Below are 23,245 nucleotides of genomic sequence, written 5' to 3' on the forward strand. Positions count from 1 at the left end.
CAGGTAACGTATAGATTTTTCAGCTCAGTAGAATGGAAAAGCGGAGCATAGCCTCTTGGCCTCACCATCCGGGACCGATATATTCAATACAGCCGATGGTGCAATTGATTTTATAGTTTGATAGGCTGCCGTATCGCCGGAGAGCCACGAGTATATTGGGAAGCGAAATGTGTGGATTGGAGACGAAAAAAATTAGATCGTCAGCGTACGCCGCAATTTTGTGGTGTGCCGAGGGTTTGGATATGCCAGTAATATTCGGGTCATTCCGAACGTGACACATAAGTGGTTCCAGTGTCAGAATAAAAATTAGGGGAGACAGAGGGCACCCCTGCCTCGTCCCATTAGTGATGGGGAAAGAGTCCGAGCACTCTGAAAGCACCCAATCTCGTCTGATCTTGGAGGCTAAGAAGAGTCAGGCCTGGTTAGTACCTGGATGGGAGACCACCTGGGAATACCAGTTATTGTAGGCTTCTTTTTATGTTGTTGGCCTTGATTCGTTTTGTTTTTTTTTCGCTTGTTTCCCAAGGTGACCATCTTGGCATTTGTCAAGAGGGTTGAGAGTGCCCAAAGAGATTGCCTATGGGCACATAAGCCTGAAAGCGCCCGATCTCCTCTGATCTCAGAGGCTAAACAGGGTCGGGCCTTGCTAGTACCTGGATTGGAGACCACCTGGGAATACTAGGTGCTGAAGGCTTATTTTTATGTTGTTGGCGTTGACTTGTTTTTTTTTTTTTGTTTGTTTACCAAGGTGACCATCTTGGTGTTTGTCAAGAGGGTTGAGAGTGCTTGAAGAGCTCGCCTATGGCCACATAACCCTGAAAGCACCAGATCTCGTCTGATCTCAGAGACTAAACAGGGTCGGGCCTTGTTAATACCTGGATGGGAGACCACCTGGGAATACTAGGTGCTGTAGACTTCTTCTCATGTTGTTGGCGTTGACTTGATTTTTTTGTTTGTTTCCCAAGGTGACCATATTGGCGTTAGTCAAGGTTGAGAGTGCCTGAAGAAATCTCCTACGGCCACACCACCCTAAAAGAGCCCAATCTCATCTGATCTCAGAGGCTAAGCAGGGTTGGGACCAGTTTAGTACCTGGATGGGAGACCGCCTGGGATTTCCAGATGCCGTAGGCTTCTTTTTATGTTGTGGCCGTTGACCTATTTTTTTCCGCTTGTTTCCAAGGTGACCATCTTGGTGTTTGTCAAGAGAGTTGAGAGTGCCTGAAGATATCGGCTACGGCCACATCGCCCTGAATCTGTTCCATCTCGTCTGATCTTGGAGGCTAAGCAGGGTCAGGCCTGGTTAATGCCTGGATGGGAAACCGCCTGGAAATACCAGGTGTCGTAGGCTTCTTTTTTTTTTCAAATATAATTTTTTCTCCAAATAGGGGAAGACGGTCCCCCGAGTACATAATGCAACAGAGAAATACAGAGCAAAAAGCAGCTGAACAATACTTGATACAGGTATATTCGCAACTGTGAGTCTGCCTTCCATCAATCACAATGATTCGAGGCACGGATAAAGTACTGTACCAAGATCCAGGGTCACACAAACCCCCAGGTCCCTCCGGCATAATCCATCCAGAGGGGGATGTGGGGCCGTCATTCCCAATTTTCCACTCTTTCCAAAAGAGAGAGGGGGTGGAGGGGGTGAGAGATAGGGGAGGAAGGCAGAAAAGAGAAGGGTTGAAAGATCAGAAAAGGAGAAGAGGGGACGAGACACGATGGCAGCCACTGTCCAAGGGGCCAGTCAAGGAAAGCTCAGAGCACTAAGGCGATAGCAGGCGACATCCTTCCAGTGAGAATATAAAGGTATTCCAGATGTCTCAGGTTTGTTTAAAAAATTCTTGTATACCTTGTGATGTGAGGATCAAGTCCTCCATTTTTTTTAATGTCCTCTATTTTCTTAAGCCAGTGAGTAATGAAAGGGGGGGAACATTTTTTCCAATAGAGAGGGATGCAGGATTTCGCCGCATTTATCACATGACGTAAAATAGATTTTTTTGTACTTCTTAATGGGAATCTATGAATGGTGCAAGAGAAAGAATGCAGCCTCTTCCTGGATGGAGAAGTCTGTGAATTTTTGTGTTATGCATCGGATCTCTGTCCAGAAGTCCACCAAGCTGAGGCAGGACCAAAAAATGTGCAGCAACGTGCCCTCTTCTTCTCCACACCTCCAGCATATGTTCGAGGAAGAGGAGAAACATTTCTGCAGCTTTGATGGTGTCAAATACCACCTGGTGAGAAGTTTAAAATTCGTCTCCTGTATCTTCGTGCACAGCGACATTTTGAGAGCCAAAGTGATAATGCGTTGTCTCTGTGCTGGGGAAAATTAGCAATTAAGGTCCTTTTCCCAGTTGGACAGACAGGTTAAGTGTGGGTAATCTGTTTGAGAGAGAATGTGGGCCAAAGGGCCTTCGCTCCTGCATAGAGTCTCAAACTCTGTCTGAGGGCGGGCGAACGTTTGAGGATTGGGGATGGAATGGAGAAAATGATGTCATTGCGCCGCTCTCCAAAAAGGCAGTTGGAAAAGCCCTGTCGGATCTGTTAGGGTTGAGAAAGAAGGCCATTTTCCATCAATGACGAATTTAGACGCATTGTCTAGGTTGGAATTTCTAAGTGGGTCCCCAGTTCAAAGGTTGGATGGCCACGTATAGGGAATAGGGGGAAAGTCAAAGACGTGAGTGTGTTTTGGGTAGTGATCAGGTGACTGACTTTCAACTAAGCCCCTATAGTGGGATGTGACATAAATTCTGTGGGTAAATACTTATAGCACTACATGGCGCTTCTTAGCGGAATTCGGGAGTGAGCTTAGAAAGTTTGTTTCGATTCCAGTCCAATACACGGCCCAGATGGGAGGCCAGGTAGTAGCGTCGCAAGTTAGGGAGAACCAACCCTCCCTGTTGTTTAGACAATGTCAGCTGTGACCGCTTAAGTCTGGGATTTTTGTGGGCCCAGTTAAATTGAGTGAGCAAGGATTGAGCTTGCTTAAAAAACAGGACTGGAATCTGGATCGGGAGAGCTTGGAAAAGATAAGTAAATTTAGGGAGTATGTTCATTTTAATGAGATTGCATCTGCTGAACCAGGAATGGAGGCCAGAATGCCACCCGTGAAGCAAACTGCGGATCTTAGTGACAAGGGGTGGGGGGAAGTTCAACATAAACGTACGCGCGATGTCCGGTGGAATGTAAGTACGTGAGTATATCTTACTTATCCATGCCAGCATCCGTTCACTCAGACCTATATGGCAAAGGACCGAGAACATTAATGTCCATTTGACCCGATCAAAAGCCTTCTCGGCATCATTACTCATGAAAAGACAAGGGGTCCCAGATGACTTTGCTTTACGGATCAGGGTAAGCACCTTAGTGGTGTTGTCCTTATCTTCCCTGGTGGGAATAAAACCTAACTGGTCAATATGTATAAGGGACTACAAGTGATGTGCCAATCACGTGGCGAGGAGTTAGAGAATAGTTTTAGGACCGAATTTTGGAGGGAAATGGGTCTGTAGCTGCCACATAGGCCCGGGTCTTTGCCCTCCTTAGGTATCAACGAGATGTGGGCTCTAAGGGTATCCTCAGGAAAATCCCCATTTGAGCTCAGAGTATTAAATAAATTCACCAAGCGCGGGCCGAGAATAGGGAGGAAGGTCTTAAAGTATTGTGCGGTATATCCGTCAGGGCCCGGAGCCTTACCCACCTTCGGAGGTCCCACGGCCGTCTGGACTTCTTCCAGTGTGATCGGGTCCTCCAAGTACTCCCGTGATTCCGATGAGAGGGTTGGTAGACCAGAACCGGTTACATATCTGTCTATATTGTCCTGTCCAGACCCTGAATCGGGCAGGTTGTAGAGATCAGAGTAACATTTTTCAAAGACTTCAACTATTTGGGTTGGGGTAGAGGCCCTCTGGCCATTCTCATCTATCAACTGTGGTATGTAAGAGCCAGATTTCAACTCCTTTACCGACCTGGCTAAGATTTTTCTGCATTTGTCCTCTGACTCCTACGTCAGTTTACGACAGAACTGGAGTGCCGCTTTCGCTTTATAATGGAGAAGGACAGCAATATGGGTATGGAGTGTCCCCAATTCAATCTCTAAGGTCCGTAAGGGGGTATGTTTATGTTTCGCTTCCACAGAGGCAAGTTCACGAAACAGATTAGCAAGCTGTTCCTGATAAGTACCCTGCGGAGTACTGACTTGTGAGCCTCCCAAATTATCCCCGGGTCACAGTCCTGCTTTAGTTTTCTTGGAAATAAAGGTCCAATTCCCTGGTCACATCTGCTAAAACTTCCGGTATCTGGATGAGGCTCTCATTAAGGTGCCAGAATAGAGACCTAGGTGAGGGGTAGGGAGCGAGGAGCAAGAGGCAGAAGTGTCAACCGATGGCGAAAGGGGACATTAAAGTCCCCACCTAATATCAATTGGCCCTCCCGAAAGTCACATAATCTGTGCAGGGTAGTTCTGAGGAACGTGTCTTGGTGATCATTGGGAGCGTACACAGTGGCAAATGTAAAAAGGCGCTCTCCAATGTGGCCCCTAAGAAAAAGATATTGGCCCCCAGGGTCCACCAGAGAATCCTGGAGAACCCAGGGGAGCCTGCTAGAGATCAGAATGGAGAGGAGGGGTTAGTAGAGTGGTAGACCTTAGGGAAGGATCTCGACCATAGAAAGGGGAGGCTAGTATTTTTAAAATGTGTTTCTTGTATAAAGGCCACATCAGTACAGGATGTGTTCAGTTTTCCCAGGAGGATCCACCGTTTTTCAGGGGAGTTCAGTCCCTTAACGTTTAGAGAGGTGACCTTGACTGAGTCTCCCATCGCTCCTCGGGGAGGGGGAGGGGGACGTCAGAGAAAAGCAAAGAAAGTTGAACCAAGGTAGGTTTTGGGTAGGTCATGCATGGCGGGAACTAAGGGGGAGAAAGGAAGGGCAAATGGAAGGAAAGGTAAAGGGAAAAAGAGGCCGGGCACCCCAACCCCAGGGGGAGAGGGAAATTAAGGGTTGTCCGCACTCAACAGTACAGGAAGGGTATACTAAAACAGCACAATTATGCTATAGCGCTTACCAGATGTACACTGGGTTTAAAGCGCTGTCCTACTTGGGTTATTGGGTAGACAGGTCGGAGAGGGAGCCCCCGAATCCTAGTCCCCCCAGTCCCGGCAGTGGTAAATGTCACGTCTGATACCGCTATGCAAATAAAAGACAATCAGTAACATCAAAGAAACAAAAAACAATAGTATAACCAAAACAGAGGTAGAGCATATAACTGTCAGCACTGAGGGGTCTCCTCGGCTCGCCCTAAACATAGGCATGCACGAGGGAGCCCGTCACAACAGAAAAGGCATCACAGAATGGGATCCACCACCCCCCATCCCATACCCCTAAAGTACATGCAGTCCCCGAACAAATGCATTTCTCCCTTTGGCAGATTGTCCTCTCCTTACCCCCTCTCCCCTGTCCACGCCCCGGGGGGAAAAGGGGCAGGGAAGGGGGGAAAGGGGGAGTGGAAGGGGGGAAAGGGGGAGTGGAAGGGGGAAAGAGGGAGGGAAAGGAGGGAAGGGAAGGGTGGGAAGGGGGGGAAGGGAGGGGGGAAACAGGGGAGAGGGGACAAACATGCAGAAATGTCAAGTCCTTTAGCGCACTCCCACCAGCAAACACCCGGACCCCATAAATTTCAACTCCTCCCCTCCATGGTCACCACATCAAGATGAAAGAGGAGCAGCCCTGGTCGGTGCATGGAAAATCCGGCAGGCAAGGGGCTGGGGCCACCATCCCTCCATCCAATGGGAGACTTCACCCGAGCAGCAGTCCTAGGGCCCGCCAATTAGTGTCTCTCCTGCATCGCCATCGGGGGCTGTGTAGAGCATCCAGAGGGAGGCTGGGACCGCCCAAACAGTAAGGGGTAAATCCTCCAGGGGGGTCCAGAGTCACCCTGGAGGGAAGCAGTGTCTCGTACCAATAGGCTCAATAAATAAGTCATCCAGGGTCCCCGAAAGCTGCAGAAGGCAATGTCAGCAAAGAGTAGGTGGGAGCCAGAGGGGGGGACAAGGGGCGCATCCAGGGGGAGGGGACACATATGCAGGAATGTCAAGCCCTTCCAGTACAGCGCATTAGGTATCACTCAGACCCCCCAAAGTGCAACTCCCCCATCTAAGGTCAAGACTCCAGAAGGGAAGATGAGCCGCCCTGGTCTGTACATGAAAGAACCTGCTGCCAAGGGGTTGGGGCCATCATCCCTTCCTCCAATGGGAGATGCCACCGGAATGAAAGCCCTGTGTCCTGTCAAGTGGTGCCCCTCTGACAATGTCGTTGTGGTATATGTGGAGCATCCAGGGAGAGGCAGGGACCACCCAAACAGTGAGGGGTAAAGCCTCCAAGGGGGACCGGTGTCGGACAGGAGGATAGCTGTGTCTTGTACAAGTTGGTTAATTAGACAAGTCATCCAGTGTGTTCCTGTGAGCAGCGGAAAGAAAGGTCGGTAAGGATTATGAATGGGTGGGGGCCAGGGAGTGCATAAAACTGCCACCAGATGACCGGGGCAGAGAGGGCAAGGGGATGAAACTCAGATCTGGTAGGTGGGGGCGGGGGTGAGGAGTGTCCCTCATATTACTCACGTTGGCCATACCTTGAAGCTGAGCGCTCTGCATACCCAGGACGTTCTTCTGTATAATCTAGCCTATCTGTATACATTAGCCTGTCTTTAGTACACATTAGTCGGTCCTCTGTATACACTAGTCTGTCTGTATACACTAGTGTATACAGATAAACTAGATTATACAGAAGAACGTCCTGGGTATGCAGAGATGGAGGCTAGGGTATACAGAGAGAGAGGCTAGAGTATGCATACTTGCTAGTGTATACAGACGGACTAGTGTATACAGAAGACCGGCTAGTTTATATAGGGAGGCTAATGTGTGCAAAAGACAGGCTAGTGTATACAAATAGGCTAGATTATAGAGAAGAACATCTTGGGTATGCAGAGAGAGAGGCTGGGTTACACAGAGAGGCTGGTGTATGCAGACTTGCTAGTGTATACAGACGGACTAGTGTATAGAGAGGCTTGGGTATACAGAGAGCTAATGTATAAAGAGCAGCTAGTGTATACAAAAGACATCCAAGGGTATAAAGAGAGACTCGTGTATGCAGAAGACCGGCTAGTTTATACAGAGAGGCTAAAGTGTACAAAACACAGGCTAGATTATACAGAAGAACGTCATGGTTATGCAGAGATGGAGGCTAGGGTATACAGAGAGAGAGACTGTGTTACACAGAGAGGCAGGAGTATGCAGACTTGCTAGTGTATACAGATGGACTAGTGTATACAGTAGACCGGCTAGTTTATACAGAGAGGCTAATGTGTACAAAAGACAGGCTAGTGTATACAGATAGGCTAGATTATACATAAGAAGGTCCTGGTTATGCAAGAGATGAAGGCTAGGGTATGCAGAGAGAGAGGCTTGGTTACACAGACTTGCTAATGTATACAGACGGACTAGTGTATACAGAGGACCGGCTAGTTTATATAGAGAGGCTAATGTGTACAAAAGACAGGCTAGTTTAAACAGATAGGCTAGATTATACAAAAGAACGTCCTGGGTATGCAGAGATGGAGGCTAGGGTATACAGAGAGAGAGTGAGGCTGGGTTACACAGAGAGGCAGGAGTATGCAGACTTGCTAGGGTATACAGAGAGAGAGGCTAGAGTATGCATACTTGCTAGTGTATACAGGGGGACTAGTGTAATACAGAAGACCGGTTAGTTTATACAGAGAGGCAAATGTGTACAAAAGACAGGCTAGTGTATACAAATAGGCTAGATTATAGAGAAGAACGTCCTGGGTATGCAGAGATGGATGGCTAGTGTATACAGATAGGCTAGATTATACAGATAGGCTAGATTATAGAGAAGAACGTCCTGGGTATGCAGAGAGAGCAGTTGGGTTACAAAGAGAGGCTAGTGTATGCAGACTTGCTAGTGTATACCGGTGCACTAGTGTATACAGAGAGGCTTGGGTATACAGAGAGCTAATGTATAAAGAGATGCTAGTGTATACCGACGGACTAGTGTATACAGAGGACCGGCTAGTTTATACAGAAAGGTTAATGTGTACAAAAGACAGGCTAGTTTATACAGATAGGCTAGATTATACAGAAGAACGTCTTTGGTATGCAGAGATGGAGGCTAGGGTATACAGAGAGAGAGAGCGAGGCTGGGTTACACAGAGAGGCAGGAGTATGCAGACTTGCTAGTGTATACAGATGGACTAGTGTATACAGTAGACCGGCTAGTTTACACAGAGAGGCTAATGTGTACAAAAGACAGGCTAGTGTATACAGATAGGCTAGATTATACAGAAGAAGGTCCTGGTTTATGCAAGAGATGGAGGCTAGGGTATGCAGAGAGAGAGGCTTGGTTACACAGACTTGCTAGTGTATACAGATGGACTAGTGTATACAGAGGACCGGCTAGTTTATACAGAGAGGCTAATGTGTACAAAAGACAGGCTAGTGTATACAAATAGGCTAGATTATAGAGAAGAACGTCCTGGGTATGCAGAGATGGAGGCTGGGTTACACAGAGAGGCTAGTGTATGCAAGCTTGCTAGTGTATACAGACGGACTAGTGTATACAGTAGACCAGCTAGTTTATACAGGAAGGCTAATGTCTACAGAAGACCGGCTAGTGTATACACATAGGCTAGATTATAGAGAAGAACGTCCTGGGTATGCAGAGATGGAAGCTAAGGTATACAGAGAGAGAAGTTGAGTTACAAAGAGAGGATAGTGTAGGCAGACACTGTATATGTATATGTATAAAGAGATGCTAGTGTATACAAAAGACAACCAAGAGTAGACAGTGAGGATCGTGTATACAGAAGACCGGCTACAGAGAAGCTAATTTGTACAAAAGACAGGCTAGTGTATACAGATAGGCTAGATTATACAGAGGAAGGTCCTGGGTATGCAGAGATGTAGGCTAGGGAATCCAGAGAGACACTGTGTTACACAGAGAGGCTAGAGTATGCAGAAGAACGGCTATTTTTTTTTACAGATAGGCTTGTGTATACAGAAGACAGTCTGGGGAATTCAGTGAGGCTAGTGTATGCAGAGAGGCTGGGACACCAAGACTATTGTAAAAAGAAGGCAGGCTAGTGTATATAGATTACGGGCACCTGTATACAGAAGACAGAGAGGCTAGTCTATATTGAGTGGCTGGTGTACACAGAGAGATTAATGTATACAGAAAAGCTAGCGTGTAAAGAAGACAGGACTTTATTTTTTGCTAATGCAACTACTTTTGAAACATATAAAGTGCTTTTTTCATATTTTGGTGCTGTTAAAAAGTGGTGTATTGTCAGTGGTGATATCAATGTGACAGTTAATGTGGAGAACTACAACTATTCAAAATAGAGCAAAAGAGTGCTAAGTTTATTTTGTTAAGTCATTGACTGATAGACGTTAAGTAATTGGCCGTTATTGGTTTGGCAGTACATGGTTTATTTTGATCTAAGATAGTTTTATTCTCTACTTATAGCCGAGTTTTAGACGACTTTAGTATTAGCATTATTCGCATTATGCATATATATTATGCAGAGTGTAAGTATTGCAGTGAGACGATATTGCTTTTAAAAGATTTGTATTATTATACATAGCATTGTTAGCAGACCAATAGGACAATTTACATGGCTTAATATTGCAGAGCGTAATTTATCAGGAAAGAGATTCAAAGCGTTAGTTGCAGTAGCTTCATAAAACTGAGAAATCGTTGCATTACTCTAAATTTAAAATATGTTCCGGCAGCACTGAAAATACGATATTAGATGAGTGATCTACACATTTCGTTTACTATTTCACTATACCGGCTAAATGTTAATATGTTAATATGTGCTGCGTGTAAGGTAGAAATTTGATGGTTTAGTGTGAGCTAGTTTACCAGGATTTAGAGATAGTAATCTGTTTATACTAGTAATAAATATAGCAAAATAACTATAAAGGGTTTAAGTGGAAATACACGAAATAACAGCAACAACGTGTGTAGGTTTTTATCAATCAAGTTCATTACGTGTCTTTAATCATGTAGTGAATATACCCCAATATTGGAGCACAAGGATGAGAAAGCATAATAACTAACAGAGGATGACATGGCAAAAAGACAAACTGCATTAGAAATGTGAATATGAATTAGAGTTGAAATGCCAATCGCCACGGCTACGTACAGCAAAGTGTGAGCTAAGCAGCTAAATATTCTGCAATAGCAGAGATTAAGTATTGCAGTCGAAATGAGATCGGAAGCGTTAGTTGCAGTAGCTCCAAAATAACTGAGAAATCATTTCATTACTCTAAATGTAAAAGTTATCCCGGTAGCACTGAGTGGACTGATATTAGATGAGTGATCGTTGTAGTACAAATTCAGTTTCCTATAGCAGAGAGATACCAGCTAAATGTGAGACGAGCAATTAAACTGTTCACGGTAGCATTGCATTACTCTTAATATGTGCAGCGTGTAAAGAAGCAATAAGATGGTTTTGTATTATCCTAAAATTAGCAGTATACGTAATAAAGGTGAGTAGGTAACCTGGATTTAGACATAGCAAACTCTATAATCTAATTTAGCAAAATTAGAAAGGTTAATATTGAGACAGTATATACAGGTAGAGTTTAAGTGGAAATACACAAAATATCTAGCTTACCTTTACATTGTTCAATAGAGCGTTGCAAAGAAATACCAAGGCAGAATGTCGGAATAGCAATTAGATGAGATGATTGCTGTAATCATGAAATATCAGCAACGCCTAGGTTAATATCGGATGAGAAAGTATAATAACTGGCAAAGTATGACATGGCAAAGAGACAAATTGCATTAGAGATGTGAGATGGACATGAAATGTCAATCCCCATTGGTTACTTACATGTAAACGCGGCTACATACAGCAAAGTGTGAGCTAAGCAGCTAAAGGGTATTTAAGAGTAAATTGACGTAGCTTGAAAATTCCAACGTGTAAATCGTTCCATTAATTATGTTACGCACGAAGACGGCTTACACTGACTGTTTTCCGTTTCCACTGGTCATCGGCATAATGTATCAGTAACCATGAACATTAATAATGATAGACAGCTTACATTAGGATGTATGCATGATGTGAATGTAAAATGAATGTAAAATAGTTGCATTATGTGTTATTAATGTATTGCTATGCTACTGCAACCACTTCTCAATCAAGTAAACCGTCCCACTGCTTTTCTCACATTTTGCCGCTGTTAAAAAATGTGTTGCAAGTGTTATGTGTTACAAATGGTTATCAGTGTGACAGTTAATGTGGAGAAGAAGTAATACACAAAATAGAGTCAGAAAGAGAATCCTATTGCATAGAGGTAGCGAGAGATGGTTGCATTAATCTTAATGTGCAGTGTGTAAAAGGTTTTAAAAAGATGGTTTTGTGTGACTTTTGCTTTAACGTAAAATTAGCTGTAGACATTATAACTTGTTACAATGATTTAGAGATAGTAATCTCTATAAAATAATAATAATAAGTATAGCAAAACAAATTAGGAAAATTCTGAGGCAGTATGTATAGGTCGAGATATAGTGAATACACAAAAGGGATCAAGGGATAGTAGCAAAGTCAAGGGATAAATGCAAAGGTACTCTATTTAACAGTAAATTGACGTAGCTTGCAAATTCCAACGTGTAAATCGTTCCATTCATTTTGCTGCTCAAGAAGACGGCTTACACTGACTGTTTTCCGTTTCCACTGGAAAGAGAATCCTATTGCATAGAGGTAGCGAGAGATGGTTGCATTACTCTTAATGTGTAAATGTTTTAAAAAGATGGTTTTGTGTGAATTTTGCTTTAACGTAAAATTAGCTGTGGACATTATAACTATGGTTAGGTTTACAATGATTTAGAGTTAGTAATCTCTATGATATAATAATAATAAGTATAGCAAAACAAATTAGGAAAATATTGAGGCAGTATATATAGGTCGAGATAAAGTGAATACACAAAAGGGATCAAGGGATAGTTGCAAAGTCAAGGGATAAATGCAAAGGTACTCTATTTAATAGTAAATTGACGTAGCTTGCAAATTCTAACGTGTAAATCGTTCCATTAATTTTGTTACGCACGAAGACGGCTTACACTGACTGTTTTCCGTTTCCACTGGAAAGAGAATCCTATTGCATAGAGGTAGCGAGAGATGGTTGCATATGGCAGAAAGACGGCTTACACTGCTTTTCTCACATTTTGCTGCGGTAAAAAGAAATGTTTTGTCACTGTGTTTTAACTGTGACAGATAAGGTGGAGAAAAAGAAGTAATACAGAAAATAGAGTCAAAACGTGGAAACGTTTATTTGTCATGACAGCTGATACTGGTTGAGCAATAAAACTGTTTTATTAAGATGTAAGACTAGTTTTATTCTCTACATGTAGGCTTTTAACCGAGTTGTATAATATAGGCGACCAATAGGACATTTAAATGGCTTAATATTGTAGGGAGGAAGTATCGCTGTTCAAAGGTAAGAGATTGAAAGCTTAGCTTGAAAATGGCCGAGAAATAGTTGCGTTAGTCTAAATTTAAAGGATATGCCGGTACCAATGAGAAAGCTTATTGATTGACTAGTTGATCGTTGCATTACACAATCCTATTATTATTATTATTATTATTATTATTATTAAGATCATAGTGCAGAGAGATACTCAGTTAATGTCAGAGATACTCGGTCAATGTCAGAAAAGCAATAAAACTGTTTACATCGTTAGAGAGCGATGGTTACATTACTCTTAGTATGTGCAGCATGTCTGGTAGCAAAAAGCGGTAGAAGTGAATAGATTTAAGCGGATTTTGAGATAGTACTCTCCATTTCTAATAAGAAATAAAGAAAAATAAGTCAGGATGGTGTGTCAGGACTGTCACATACTCAAGGTCCCGGTACAAATATGCAAAATAGAGCAAAAGAGTACATGGTTTATTTTGATGTATGATAGTTTTATTGCATGCTTGATGTGGATGATTAAAATCGTGTAGTGATCTATATTTAGCATAAGAATGAAAAGGCATAACATGGCAATGAGACAAACTCCATTAGAGATGTGAGCTAGATGAAATGATGAAATGTCTCTGTATAGCCCAGATTGTCTTCTGTTATCACTTAGCCTACCCTCTAAATTCACTAGCCTCTCTATATACACCAGCATGTTTACACTAGCCGGTCTTCTGCATACAATAGCCTGTCTTCGATATACACTAGCCTATGTTCTGAATACACTAGCCCGTCTTCTGTCTTCTGTATGCCCTAGCCTGTCTTCTGTATACATTAGTCTCTCTGTATAAACTAGCATCTCTGTATACCCCAAAATGTCTTCTGTAAAAACTTGTCTCTCTTTATAGCCTGTCTAGCCTTTCTTCTGTACACACTAGCTTCTCTGTATACACTAACCAGGCTTCTATATACACTCTCTGTATAATCTAGCCTCTCTATATACCCTCTCTCTATATATAGTGTTCTGCATCTCCGTAGTGGTAGCCTCTCCGTAGAAGCCAGCCTTTATTCTGTATTCACTAGCCTTTCTTCTGTATGCTGTAGTCTTTTATATATACTAGCTTCTCTGTACACCCTTGCATCTCTGTAATACACTAAACCCTCTGTATACCACAGCCTGTCTTCTGTATACACTAGACTGTAAACACTAGCTAGAATACACCAGCCTGTCTTCTGTACCCACTAGACTCTCTGTATACACTACCCAGTCTTCTGTATACACTGTCAGCTTTGATGTATACCCAAGCCTGTCTTCTGTATACACTAGTCTCTCTATATCCACTGTCCTATCTGTTTACACTCGACTCTCTCTATACACTAACCTCTCTATATACACTAACATCTTTGTATATACTAGCCTCTCTTTAAATTAACCTCTCTGTGTACCCCAGCCTCATTGTTTACTCTAGCATCTCTGTATACTCAAGCCTATCTGCATTCACTAGCCTGTATTCACTAGCCTTATATATACTAGCTTCCTGCTTCTCTGTACACCCTTGCATCTCTGTACACTAGACTCTCTGAATACACTAAACCCTCAGTATACCACAGCCTGTCTTCTGTATACATTAGACTGTAAAAACTAGCTAGAATACACCAGCCTGTCTTCTTTACCCAAAAGACTCTCTGTATGCACTACCCAGTCTTCTGTATACACTGTCAGCTTTGATGTATACCCAAGCCTGTCTTCTGTATACACTAGTTTCTCTATATGCACTGTCCTTTCTGTATACTCTCGACCCTCTCTATACATTAACCTCTCTATATACACTAACATCTTTGTATATACTAGCCTCTCTTTAAATTAGCCTCACTGTTTACTCTAGCATCTCTGTATACTCAAGCCTATCTACATACACGAGTCTTCTGTATTGTGTATTAACTAGCCTTTCTTCTGTATGCTGTAGTCTTCTATATATACCAGCTTCTCTGTACACCCTTGCATCTCTGTAAACACTGTGTAAACTAGCCAGTCTTATGTATACACTAGACTCTCTGAATACACTAAACTCTCTGTATACCACAGCCTGTCTTCTGTATACACTAGACTGTAAAATCTAGCTAGAATACACCAGCCTGTCTTCTGTACCCACTAGACTCTCTGTATACACTACCCAGTCTTCTGTATAGAATGTCAGCTTTCATGTATACCCTTTCTGTATACACTAGCTTCTCTATATGCACTGTCCTTTCTGTATACACTCGACTCTCTCTATACACTAACCTCTCTATATACACTAACATCTTTGTATTTGTCTTTAAACTAGCCTCTCTGTGTACCCCAGCCTCACTGTTTACTCTAGCATCTCTGTATACTCAAGCCTATCTACATACACGAAACCTGTATTCTGTATTCACTAGCCTTTCTTCTGTATGCTGTAGTCTTCTATATATACCAGCTTCTCTGTACACCCTAGCACTGTAACAGTACTAGGTTCCTGTATTACAGAAACAGAACACCAGCAATAAGGTGTATACTGTGCAGGAGGCACACAACACCGACTCTAACTTCTGCACTGCAGATGCATGTATTGCAGAAATTGAACACCAGTAATAAAGGGTAGCTTCAGGTGTGTACTGTGCAGGAGGCACATAACACCCATTGTAACAGTGCTAGGTTCCCAAGCAGTAAAGACACTGTCCCTGCCTATCGTCCTCTTTCCCTGACCACCGCAACACACTATACAAGGCCGCCATGCTGGCGGCCTTATATAGTGTGGGGTGTGTACTAAACCCCCCTGAGCTATAATTGGCCGCAGGAATCCTGCCTGTGGTGAATTGTGGCTCTCCTCACACAGGATGTCACATCTGTTCTTATTATATAGAACCTATTATGCTCCTCGTAAACTTTTTCAGTTTGGCCAAACGGCCGGACGCAAGTTGCCCCCGGTGCGGGAACATGGGGGGAGACATGATGCACATGTTTTGGAGATGCCCGAAGTTGATCCGCTACTGGACAGAGGTGACAGGAACCATTGATCGGGTGGTTGGAACCTCCACCATGATGGAGGCAAAGTATGGTCTCCTGGGATTAGTTGAAGGAGTTGGAAACCCGGGAAGTAGCCAGATGGCAGTTCTGAGATGCCTATTTCAGGCAAGGAAACTGATTGCCCAACCCTGCTTAGCCTCCAATGTTGGCAATGACTTGGTTTTTTTCGCTTGTTTCCCAAGATGACCATGTTGGCGTTTGTCAAGATGGTTGAGAGTGCCCGAAGAGATCGCCTATGGCCCCATCACCTTGAAAGTGCCTGATCTTGTCTGATCTCGGAGGCTAAGCATTGTCGGGCCTGATTAGTAACTGGATGGGAGACCAACTGGGAATACCAGGTGCCGTAGCATTCTTTTTATGTTGTTGGCGTTGACATGCTTTTTTTCCGCTTGTTTCCCAAGGTGATCATCTTGGCATTTGTCAAGAGGGCTGAGAGAGCCCAAAGAAATCTCCTACGGCCACATCCCCCTGAAAGCGCCCGATCTCATCTGATCTCAGAGGCTAAGCAGGGTCCGGCCTGGATAGTACTTTGACCTGTTTTTCTTTCGCTTGTTTCCCAAGGTGACCATTTTAGCATCAGTCAAGAGTTTTGAGTATGTCCCAAAGCGTTCGCCTGAGGTCACATCACCCTGAAAGCGCCCGATCTCAGAGGCTAAGCAGGGTCTGGGTCAGATGGGAGACCGCCAGGGTCTATGTTGTTGGCGTTGACCTTTTTTTTTTCACTTGTTTCCCAAGATAACCATCTTGGTATTTGTCAAGAGGGTTGAGAGTGTCTAAATAGAACACCTATGGCCACATCACCCTGAAAGTGCACAATCTCATCTGATCTCGGAGGCCTAGCAGTGTACGGCCTGGTTAATACCTGTATGGGATGACCATCTGTGAATACCAGGTGCCGTAGGCTTCTTTTTATGTTGTTGGCATTTACCTGTTTATTTTCGCTTGTTTCCCAAGGTGACCATCTTGGTGTTTAACAAGAGGGTTGAGAGTGCCCAAAGAGATCACCTACGGCCCCATCACCCTGAAAGCGCCCAATCTCATCTGATCTCAGAGGCTAAACAGTGTCGGGCCTGGTTAGTACCTGAATGGGAGACCGCCTGGAAATACCAGGTGCCATAGACTTCTTTTTTTGTTGTTGGCTTTGAACTGTTTTTTTCGCTTGTTTCTCAAGGCGACCATCTTGGCGTTTGTCAAGAGGGTTGGCCGTGTCTTGAAGAGAACGCTTACGGCCACATCACACTGAAAGCACCCGATCTCGTCTGATTTCAGAGGCTTAGCAGCATCAGGCCTGGTTAGTACCTGGATGGGAGACTGCCTGGGAAGACCAGGTTACATAGAAGGATCTGGTCTGGTAGTGTCTTGATTGGGAGATCGCCTAGGAATACCGGATGCCGTAGGATTCTTTTTATGTTGTTGGCTTTGACCTGTTTTTTTTCCCTTTTTTCCCAAGGTGACCATCTTGGCATTTGTCAAGAGGGTTAAGAGTGCACAAAGAAATTGCCTACGGGCACAACACCCTGAAAGCGCCCAATCTCGTTTGGTCTCAGAGGCTAAGCAGGGTTGGGCCTGGTTTGTACCTGGATGGGAGACCGCCTGGGTTTTCCAAATGCTGCAGGCTTCTTTTTATGTTGTTGGCATTGACTTGTTTTTTTTTGTTTGTTTCCCAAGGTGACCATCTTGGCGTTTGTCAAGAGGGTTGAGCGTGCATTTGATCTCAGAGGCTAAGCAGGGTTGGGACCTGGTTAGTACCGGGATGGGAGACCGCCTGGGATTTCTCGATGCCATAGGCTTTAGGTTTAAGCTGTTGGCATTGACTTATTTTTTTAATTTTTTTTATTCTTTTATTATGTTGTTGGTGTTGACCTGTTTTTTTCGCTTGTTTCCCAAAGTGATCATCTTGGCATTTGTCAAGAGGGTTGAGAGTGCCTAAAGAGATCGCTTACAGCCGCATCACCCTGAAAGCACCCTATCTCTTCTGATCTCAGAGGCTAAGAAGGGTTGGGCCTAGTTAGTACTTGAATGGGAGACGGCCTTGGAATACTAGGTGCCGTAGTCTTCTTTCTATGTTGTTGGCGTTGACCTGTTTTTTTTCGCTTGTTTCCCAGGGTGACTATCTTGGCATTTTTCAAGAGGGATGAGAGTGCCCAAAGAGATTGCCTATGGGCACATCACCCTGAAAGCGCCCAATCTCCGCTGATCTCAGAGGCTAGAAAGGGTCGCGCCTTGTTAATATCTGGATGGGAGACCGTCTGGAAATACTAGGTGCGGTAGGCTTCTTTTTATGTTGTTGGCGTTGACTTGTTTTTTTTTGTTTGTTTCCCAAGGTGACCATCTTGGCGTTTGTCAAGAGGGTTGAGCGTGCTTGAAAAAATCTACTATGGCTGCATCACCCTGAAAGAGCCAAATCTCATTTGATCTCAGAGGCTAAGCAGGGTTGGGACTTGGTTAGTACCTGGATGGGAGAACGCCTGGGATTTTTCGATGCCATAGGCTTTTTTTTTAAGTTGTTGGCATTGACTTATTTATTTTTTTTGTTTTATTCTTTTATTAAGTATAAGTAGAACAATATAAATATAACAGTCAACCATACAGCATGACCCAGGGTCACAATTACATGCTAACAAAAAATAGGCAGCCAAATAACTCTGGGTTCTCAGAGGGGAGTCCTACAGTTTCATGCAGAAAATAGAGAAACCCCACCTCCGACATGTAGTACAGTATAACTAGTGCAGCTCCGTTCGGACAAATGTAATCATGGAGAACAACTGGGACCACAGCGAGCCAGCTTATCATGACCTACGTGAACCAGAGCAAAATATGAGCCGGTCATGTCCAGAACCCTGGGGTTCTTCTGGGTCCCGAAGGCTAGTAAGGAGACAAGGCATAGTCAAAAGGGAGGACGGGGGAAGAAGAGAGTGCAAAGACGGAGAGAGAGGAGGTGGGGGGATGGCGACGGGGAAAAAAAGAAAAATAAAGACAAAAAGGAGGGGGGGAATGCCACCCAGGGCAGACATGGCCTACGTAGGTAAACGTTAGATGTTCAGTCGTTTTCTGGGACGGAGGCACTGCTCACCTCCCGAATGTAGTCTCGAGTACCAGTAAAATACGTCCAGGGCCTCCATGTAACACTAAATGCCTCTTCAGTGTTGTGAAGGGTGGCGGTCAATTCTTCCATCCGGAGAATATGATTGACTTTGGAATACCACAGCACCTTGGATGGGGGCTGAGGCTGCCTCCACAGTGCGGGAATGCAGGCCCGGGCGGCATTCAGGAGTTGCATCGTGAGGGTTTTTTTGTATTTTCGAACAGGCTGTTCGGTCAAGTGTAGAAGGCACGCTACTGGGAACCCAAAAGTTCCTCAAGGTCGGGCATGCCCAGAAAAGGTGTCCCATGGTCCCCATATCTGAATTTCACCTCCAACAAACATCCGGGATCGATCTATCCATTTTATTCAGAAGGTATGGGACTCTATACCAGCGTGAGACTATCTTGTATCTTGATATTGGTTTGCGATGGAAGCTTTATGTACTAAGGTCAGGATCTTCCCTATCTGTTGTGGGGTAAATGTGATGCCTAAGTCCCTCTCCCATTTGTGGATAAATGGTGGGGGTCGACTCCTCCTCCTGACTACTCAATAGGTTGTACAGGAGGGAGAGGGTGTGTCGCACAGGTTCCCTTTTGTGACAGATGGATTTATAGGGTGTCAGGTCTCTAGGAGTGTAGGGGGCCCTTTGTATGGCCAGAAGAAAGTGACGAAGTTGATAAGCACTAAACAAGTCAAGCGGAGGGTCAGAAAGCTCGGCGACAGTTTACGTGGTCGGGAGCCCTCCCGTGGGCCACACCTCTCCCAGACGCTGTTTCCCCACCACTGTCAACTGTCGCAGTTTCTTGTTGGTAAATCCCGATGGGAAGTCTGGATTACCTATAACCGGAGTCATTGGTGATGGCAGGGGAGCAATGTGTGTGCAGCGGAACAACCTCCGCACAACAGCCAACGTAGCTCCCACTACGGGGTGACCTCTGAGGTCTTTTGGTAGGGAGGACAGGAGCCACGGGGAGGTCAATAGGGGAATGGATCCATCCTCAATCTCCATCTCCACCCACTGCTTGTGTGGGCCATTACAATGCCAATCAACGACTCTCGCTAGCAGAGTCACTCTGTAGTATTGTCTGAGATCTGGGAGACCCAGACCCCCCTTGTCCTTTGGTCTGGCAAGCAATTGCAAACGGGCTCTGGGCGGTTTGCGCGCCCAAATAAAGTCCCGGAGCAGCACCTGCAGTTGTCTGAAAAAAATTGGGGGTAACCGGATCGGTAATGTCTGGAACATGTATAAGATCCGAGGGAGGGCCATCATTTTGAATGCATTACAGCGCCCGAACCAGGTCAGTGTTAAAGCATTCCAGTTTCCCAAATCAGATTTCAGTCTATCCAGGAGAGGGACAAAATTAAGCAGGTACAATTGCGCTAAATCCGCTGCGATGTCAACGCCCAGTTAACGTATAGATTTTTCAGCCCAGTAGAATGGAAAAGAGGAGCGGAGCCTCTTGGCCTCACCATCCGGAACCGATATATTCAATACATATAGGCTGTCGTGTCGCTGTAGAGACGCAAGTATTTTGGGAAGCAAAATGTGTGGATTGGAGACGGAAAAAATTAGATCGTCAGCGTACGCCGCAATTTTGTGGTGTGCCGAGGGTTTGGATATGCCAGTAATATTCGGGTCATTCCGAACGTGACACATAAGTGGTTCCAGTGTCAGAATTAAAATTAGGGGAGACAGAGGGCACCCCTGCCTCGTCCCATTAGTGATGGGGAAAGAGTCCGAGCACCACTCGGTCACCCGTACCGCTGCCGATGGCGTGGAGTAAAGCGACATTACCCAGCTCATCATGTTGGGGCCAAGACCTATATGTTCCAGGGTGGCCTGCATAAAGTGCCAGGCCACCCTGTCAAAGGCCTTCTCCGTGTCCGTTGACAACATAAGCAAGGGCCTTCCCTGTACATGCGCCGCATGGATTAAATTGAGGACTCGGGCCGTATTGTCTCTAGCTTCCGACTTATTTTTATTTTTTTGCTTGTTTCCCAAGGTGACCATCTTGGCGTTTGTCAAGAGGGTTGAAAGTGCCTGAAGAGATTGCCTACGGGCACATCACCCTGAAAGCACCCGATCTCGTTTGATGTTGGAGGCTAATAGAGTCGGGCCTTGTTAGTACCTGGATGGGAGACCGCCTGGGAATACCAGGTGTCGTAGACTTCTTTTTATGTTGTTGGCGTTGACCTGTTTTTTTTTCGCTTATTTCCCAAAGTGACCATCTTGGTGTTTGTCAAGAGGGTTGAGAGTGCCTGAAGAGATTGCCTATGGCCACATCACTCTGAAAGCACCCAATCTCGTCTGATCTTGGAGGCTAAGAAGAGTCGGGCCTGGTTAGTACCTGGATGGGAGACCACCTGGGATTACCAGTTATTGTAGGCTTCTTTTTATGTTGTTGGCGTTGATTCGTTTTTTTTTTTTTGCTTGTTTCCCAAGGTGACCATCTTGGCATTTGTCAAGAGGGTTGAGAGTGCCCAAAGAGATCGCTTACAGCAGCATCACCCTGAAAGAGCCCTATCTCTTCTCTTTTCTGAGGCTAAGAAGGGTTGGGCCTTGTTAGTACCTGGATGGGAGATGGCGTTGGAATACCAGGTGCCGTATTCTTCTTTTTATGTTGTTGACATTGACCTGTTTTTTTTTCACTTGTTTCCCAAGGTGACCATCTTGGCATTTGTCAAGAGGGTTGAGAGTGCCCGAAGAGATCACCTACGGCCCCATCACCCTGAAAGCGCCCAATCTCGTCTGATCTCGGATGCTAAACAGTGTGGGGCCTGGTTAGTACCTGGATGGGAGACCGCCTGGGAATACCAGGTGCCATAGGCTTCTGTTTTTTTTGTTTTTTTATTTAGTAGTATGCGACATACAATGCAAAGGCAACTTCACAGAATGTGTGATACAAATAGTTACAAACAAACGATCATATTGCATGGATATCAGAGCCAATGGTAAGAAGTCTGAGGAGAATAGCACGTGTACAGCTTTGCGGTCATATCAAGATGAGATTAAAGCTCCATCTCGTTGGAATCCTCTACCACTTAAAATATTATTGATACTAGCCCTGCTACCCTCGAAGAGTTTAGATATCCATAGATAGGGGAAGAGTATTGTGTAGTAGTCAAATGGGGTCGGAACATACCATTTTCTTTTCCCTTTTTTGAGTTAAGAAGGGAAATAGTAGAACTGAAAGGAGGGAGAAGGGGAAAGAGAAGATTGGGGAAGGAAATGGCAGAAAAGGAAAAGAAGGGGTAAGGGGGTGTCGTGGGTAGAGTGGATAGTGTGGGGTCCCCTCCCAGGGAGCAAGAGACGCCCTCGGCTCACCAGCTCATCAGCTGTCCAACGTTTGGAACAGCGATCTCCAACGATCACCATGAGCTTACTATGTCTCGCGGAGGTATTCTTACGAAAAGCGAAACTGGGTCCAGTAGAACCATCTGTTCCCATGCTCCTCCGTTTTATCCCTCATTGTGGCAGTCAGGTCTTCCATTCGTTCAATATCATTTACCCTTGCGAACCACTGGGTCACCATTGGAGCAGATTGCTCTTTCCACTGACTTGGGATGCAGGCCCTAGCTGCATTGAGGAGATGTTTAAGTAAGGACTTATGATAACGCTTTCTCGACATAGGAGTTAGATTGAGAAGAACTGCTGCGGGATCATTGGCTAAGGAAATGTCTGTGAACTTGTGGATGAGTCTCAGGACAGGCTGCCAGAATGTTTGTAATTTAGGGCATTCCCAGAAAATGTGGAGAATGGTGCCAGTCTGTTGCCCACAGTGACAGCAGCGGTCAGATTGACCGGGGAATATTTTGGCCAACACCACCGGTGTACGATACCAGCGTGTGATCAGCTTATATGAGATCTCCTGATATTTACTGCAGAGTGACGACTTATGGGCGAAAAAGAGTATTCTGTCCTTCTGTGGTTTGGAGAATGTAGTTTGTAAGTCCCTTTTCCATTTAGCTAGGAAGGGTGGATCCGTTGAGGATTGTGCGTCTGTCAGGATTTGGTAGGACCTAGAGAGGGAACCACGAATTGGGCCATCATCCAGGCAAAGTTCCTCGAAGGGGTGGAATTGTCTAGAGAAGAACGAATGGTTAGGTAGTGATCCGAGGAAATGGATTAGCTGTCTAGCTCTCCAGCTATCCAATGCAACAGGTACTTGCTCTAGCAGTATGGTCCCCACGGGAATCAAGCCCGTGGGTCCAAGAAATAGGGCTGCTCTCAGAAGCCCTTTCGAGGCTTGCCTGGTAAAGGCCTGGTCAGACAGGCCCGGAGGGAATCTAGGATGTCCAATAATTGGGGTCATAGGAGAAGGGAAGTTAGTCAGGTGGGAAAGGTGAAAAAAACTATCCATCTCGGCGAGCGAGGGGCCAATTAACGGGTGAGTAGTCACACAGGGCTCCAATCGCCTCCCCGCCCAAGGCAGACCAGCCAGTGGAACCCGCGCCATCTCCTGCTCTAGCTTGACCCATAGCTTCAGTTCCCCATGCCGGTGTCTTATCACATATGGTCCCCCATCGGATAGTGTCTGCTGTGTACTGCGCATGCGCAGTACACAGCAACACAGATTCCGAAAATTGCGGAGCATGAACGGCGCCTGCGCACTGAGTCCAGGTTCTATCCCCACTATC

The 23,245-nt window shown here is 45.1% G+C and overlaps 5 pseudogenes; all 5 read left to right on the forward strand.

Annotated features, from left to right (window-relative positions):
- The first annotated feature begins 797 nt into the window (after nucleotides 1–797).
- On the forward strand, nucleotides 798–916 carry LOC143948965 (5S ribosomal RNA; annotated as a pseudogene).
- A 95-nt stretch (nucleotides 917–1,011) lies between these two features.
- Nucleotides 1,012–1,131, forward strand: LOC143949764 (5S ribosomal RNA; annotated as a pseudogene).
- Nucleotides 1,132–16,525: 15,394 nt separating this feature from the next.
- LOC143949784 (5S ribosomal RNA) lies at nucleotides 16,526–16,644 on the forward strand (annotated as a pseudogene).
- A 4,233-nt stretch (nucleotides 16,645–20,877) lies between these two features.
- Nucleotides 20,878–20,996, forward strand: LOC143947941 (5S ribosomal RNA; annotated as a pseudogene).
- A 322-nt stretch (nucleotides 20,997–21,318) lies between these two features.
- On the forward strand, nucleotides 21,319–21,437 carry LOC143947404 (5S ribosomal RNA; annotated as a pseudogene).
- Nucleotides 21,438–23,245: the final 1,808 nt, after the last annotated feature.

This window comes from Lithobates pipiens, unplaced genomic scaffold (assembly GCF_037356315.1).
Source record: "Lithobates pipiens isolate NorthernLeopardFrog02 unplaced genomic scaffold, aLitPip1_a1.2 Scaffold_30, whole genome shotgun sequence".
Lineage (NCBI taxonomy): Eukaryota > Metazoa > Chordata > Amphibia > Anura > Ranidae > Lithobates > Lithobates pipiens.